Genomic DNA, 4,981 nt, shown 5'->3' with positions numbered 1-4,981 from the left:
AAAAGGTCTCCGTTTTTAAACGAAAACGCAGTAGTGTGGACGGGGCCTAAGAGAGCAAGAGAGAGAACTAATCTTGATGATCAGTGATTTTTAAAGTGTGAAAATGTCACACCCTCTGGATTTGTGTGAGCCAATCAAAAGCCATCCCTTCGGAGGGAGTTTTTTACGACCCCTTTTACGACCCTAGCAGGGCATTTGAATGTTTAATTTCATTGGGTGTTTACGAAAAGAATCTACAAGATTCTTATAATACCAATGCATCATAAAGTTAGCAAAATGTAATGTAAATTAACAAATGGGGGATGAAGATTGGATTTTATAGAGACTAAATATGCTACACATATGATTTTGGTTACCCATAGGATGCAAGTCATGTTTCAGACCAAAACAGTTTAGAAGAGAGAATGAAACAGGCCAAACCACATAAAAGGAAAATTATGAGATGGAAAATTAGATACATGTTAAAAGGGTTCATTTCTCCTTCTCAGCAAGAACTAAGTCACAATTCCCTGCACATTATTTTGGGTCGTAAAACTCTTATCAGTCTTAAGGTGTCCTGCAACAGGACAATGGGTTCTGCCAGTGTTGACTTCATTTGTTGGGGACGTTTCATAGAACTTTGTTGGGAGAGTGAGTTTGTTGGATTATTCATTAAATATAATGAATAATTTGTGTGTCTCTGATTGGTCCAGACACTACAGGGGTCATCCGTAAATTGTGGGTGGCAGGATGGTTAGGCGTCCAGGAATGATCTCAGTTTGACTATTCATGGAATCAACTATGATTTTTATACTTTTCAGCCTTGATAGACTTCTGGTTGTGGCGGATCCCACCACGAAGCAGTAAATTGAAGTGTTGAGAAATGTCACGCACTTGAAGATGGTAACGGTAGAAGCATGTTGGTGTGATACCTGCCAGCTCAGTGTGGTATCCTTGGGAAGCCTGAGGCAGAAGAAGCACATATGACAATGGGTCATATGAGGTGAAGAGTGACAGCCAGTTTCCCAAACTGCTGTGTAGTTGTTACTCCTAGAGCATAGGTTCTCAAAGTGTGGTACGCGTACCACTAGTGGTACGCAGACTTCCTCTAGTGGTATGCAGGGGAATCACTGAATTTCGATTTCACCGGTTTGAGTAGAACGGTGAGTGTATATGACTTGACCAACTAACAGTGTTGGGAGTAACGCGTTACAAAAGTAATGCATTACAGTAACATATTACTTTTTGCTGTAACGCAGTAGTGTAAGTTTTAGTTTTAATTGTAAAAAAAAAAAAAAAAAAACCAAGACCGCGAGACATTGACGAATGAAAATTGCAAGTAGGCTAAGTTACCTGTTCATGGTCAGTCAATAGCCGTGTGTGTCCAAGTTTGTAAATAAAGACTAAATGGCAGCGTCTGATATATTTGTATAGCAATTTATTTTTTACAACATGATTTCGGCCTCTGTGCTCGCGCTGGCCAGTGGAAAAGCGGCTAATGGGTGAAGATGGCATGAAGAAGACTGTATTCGCGAGATGGAGGTATGCGCATTAGGCTACTCTATTTGTTCTGTGTTTTCTTTCTAAACAGTTAGGCTATTTTTAGGTGGTATTTTTCATGTTTTCATCACGCAATCATGTTTTTGATGCGGTGGTGATGCGTTCACGTAACATGATGTAGGCGGCCGCGCTGCCGACAAAGCACCTAAAAGCTGTCACAAAGAACCGGCAAAAGCAATGATTATGAATAGGCCTATATCAAATATAGCAAGGAGACAATTTAATTGTTTATTAATAAAGATGAAGTTGACGTTGCTGACTCGCGATCTTCGCAGTAGTGAATGCGTCAGAGAGAAATGCACATTTCATACAGATAGGATATAAGCAGCCTGTTTTCTTTCGTTTTGAATTGTTCTGTTTACAAGTAGACATTTCAATATATATATATTTTTCAGGTCTGTTAAGAAGGCCAGACACAATTACAAATTACAAATTTTGTGTAGCTTTAAAGAGCCTATATTTTGCCTGATGTTGGACCGTCACTCAGAAGACACACTATGTTGTGTTATTGTAGCCTATCCGATCTTTATATCCTCCTGAGGCCCAGAACGTTTTTTTTCTTTTCTTCATGTAATCACATTGTTAAGAGGATAAGAAACAAATGAAAAAAATATGAAAAAAAAAAGATATTTTATTCATATGTTATGCTATGACCTCTGTTCTATTTCGGTTCGGTATTGCGTCGGTTCTATTTCTAGCATGCAGTGTATTTCCCTCATATATTAAATATTAAACGCATGTGTAGACTAATATTTTTCTAATGTCTGGACTCATTTAAGGGGGTAGCATATGGATAAACAGACGTTTCAATATATTAGTATTAAATGCATTTTCTGATAATTTATAGCCTATTTGTTTTGACTGCAAATATCACGTCCATAACACTGGAATTCCCCAATTTTAAATAATTTTTGTTTTGAATAACATTTTAAATAACTCAACTAGTTTTGTGGTGTAGGTCTACGTATTTTATAATGTTAACTTCAAAATTCAAATAATACTAATAGTAATTTAAAGATGTGGTAGGATCTGGACGGGAAGGATAACTCTTGGAGTTGGAAGGGGTGTGTCTGCAGGTTCGTGGATCTGAGTGTCGCGATTTCGGTTTCATATCGCATATCGTTACAGCCTTAATGTTAAGTTCTACCACTATAGCTATTTAGGTGAAAGTAACTCAAAAGTAATACAGGAGTAATGTAAATCATAAATTTGTGAATATTTCGAATAAAAAAGGAAATAAAAGCAGATCATCAGTCATTCAGTGGCTGGGGTCACGTGACAAGCAATGACGCGTCACCATGGAAACAATAAAGTGATGCGTTCTATAACGGTTGCCTTGAAAAACAAACACTTGAGGGCAGTGAATTTTGTGAAAAGGTAAAATACAAATGAATGTTAGGTGGATGATAAAATTATGAAAAGTTCAAAACTGCTATCGTGGCTTCAATCTGGCAAGAGAATTTCGGATCAGGAGGAGAATGTTACAAGTACAAGAACTGAAGAGGAGGAGAGTGAGCCAAGCACAGGTGCTAACAGTGGCAACTTTGATATCGCCGGTGAGTCCCCAGAGCATCTGCTAGCAGCAGCAAACGCTACAAAATAGTGAGAAATTATGACCCAAACTATATTAAATTTGGATTTATTTGGAGCGGGAGAGAGGAAGAGCCCAGGCCGCAGTGTGTGGTATGTGGCAAAGTTCTTAGCAATGAATGCATGAAACCATCGCATCTTAAACGGCATCTTGTAACCAAACACACGGCGCTGAAGGACAAGCCAGTGGATTTTTTTTTTGTGAAAACGGGATGAACTGAAGCAGTCGAAATCCACCATTGAATCTTGTGGTACACCCATAATCAAAGCACAGGAGGCTTCATATCGTGCCAGCCTCCGGATTGCCAAAGCTGGTAAGCCGCACACAATAGGGGAACAACTGTGTCTACCTTTAGCCAAAGAGATGACACGCATCATGTGTGGAGAGAAAGCTGCCAAAGAGTTAAATTTGGTGCCGCTTTCAAATGATACTGTGTCGCGGAGAATAAAAGACATGGCTGACGACGTTAAAAAGACACTGATTGAGCGCATTAAAAACAGTCGACATTTTGCCATCCAGCTTGACGAGACTACAGATGTCGCAGATTTGGCCAATTTATTGGTTAATGTCAGATATGAAAATGATGGTTCAGCTCAGGAGGACTTTATGTTCTGCCAGTCACTTGAGACCAGAACTACAGCAGAGCACATATTCCAGGTACTGGATGCGTTTATCCAAGAGAACGGACTGGACTGGAAAAAGTGTGTGGGAGTGTGTACAGATGGCGCGAGGGCTATGACAGGTCGTCACAGTGGAGTTGCAGCTCGCATTCGAGAGGTAGCACCTGAGATGCGCTGGACTCACTGCAGCATCCATCGTGAGGCGCTGGCAGTGAAGAACATGCCTGATGACCTGAAGTCTGTGCTGGACTCTGCTGTGAAAACTGTGAACTTCATTAAAGCCAGGCCGATGAATTCTCGCTTATTTAGTGTGCTCTGCGAGGAAATGGGCAGTGAACATGTCCAACTCTTGCTTCATACTGAAGTAAGGTGGCTTTCAAGAGGAAAGGTGCTTTCAAGGCTTTTCGAATTGCACAAAGAGGTCCAGATGTTCTTACAGGACACAACTTTTCCCATGACAGACATTTTTGAGGATACTGTGTGGCTCAGTCAGCTGGCATACTTGTCTGACATTTTTTCACGTTTAAACGAACTGAATTTGGGACTACAGGGACTCTCTATCAATGTCTTTGACGTACAGTACAAAATCAATGCTCTGCTTAAAAAGTTGAAGCTATTTGAAATCAAAGTCAAGACAGGTGATGTTTCAGCTTTCCCTGCTTTGGAGAGTTTTCTGTCTGACAATGACCTGACGCTTGATGGTGGAGTCAGGGAGAACATCGCTGCACACCTCGTGTCACTCAGACAACAGTTCCTTGATTATTTCCCAGTGATGCCTGAAGCTGAAGCTAGCAGCTGGATGAGAAACCCTTTCAGCATCGACACCTCTCAAATGGCTTCAGAGGACTTAAAGGGTTAGTTCACCCAAAAATGAAAATTAAGTCATTAATTACTCACCCCCATGCTGTACCAACCCCGTAAGACCTTCGTTCATCTTCGGAACACAAATGAAGATATTTTTGATTAAATCTGAGAGCTGGATCACTGCTACATAGGCGGCCAAAGGGAATGATACTTGACGGCCCAGAAAGTCATTAAAGAAAATGTTTAAATATTTCATGTGCCTACAGTGGCTCCACTATAAGTTTATCAAGCGACGAGAATACTTTTTGTGCGGAAAAACAAAACAAAAATAACGACTTTATTCGACTATTCCATTGCTTCCTTGTGGGCCTGAGACGAGAGTTCAAGAGATTTCCAGGACGCATGCGCGAGAACTGACATTCTTCTT

At 40.4% G+C, this 4,981-nt stretch overlaps 1 pseudogene; it reads left to right on the top strand.

Moving 5' to 3' along the window:
• Positions 1-1,477: 1,477 nt before the first annotated feature.
• Positions 1,478-4,609, top strand: LOC130095673 (zinc finger BED domain-containing protein 5-like; annotated as a pseudogene).
• Positions 4,610-4,981: the final 372 nt, after the last annotated feature.

This window comes from Rhinichthys klamathensis, unplaced genomic scaffold (genome assembly GCF_029890125.1).
Source record: "Rhinichthys klamathensis goyatoka isolate OS25496 unplaced genomic scaffold, OSU_Roscu_1.1 h1tg000011l_1, whole genome shotgun sequence".
Classification (NCBI taxonomy): domain Eukaryota; kingdom Metazoa; phylum Chordata; class Actinopteri; order Cypriniformes; family Leuciscidae; genus Rhinichthys; species Rhinichthys klamathensis.
Note: the sequence above shows the minus strand (reverse complement) of the source record. Positions and strands in the feature narration are given on the sequence as shown.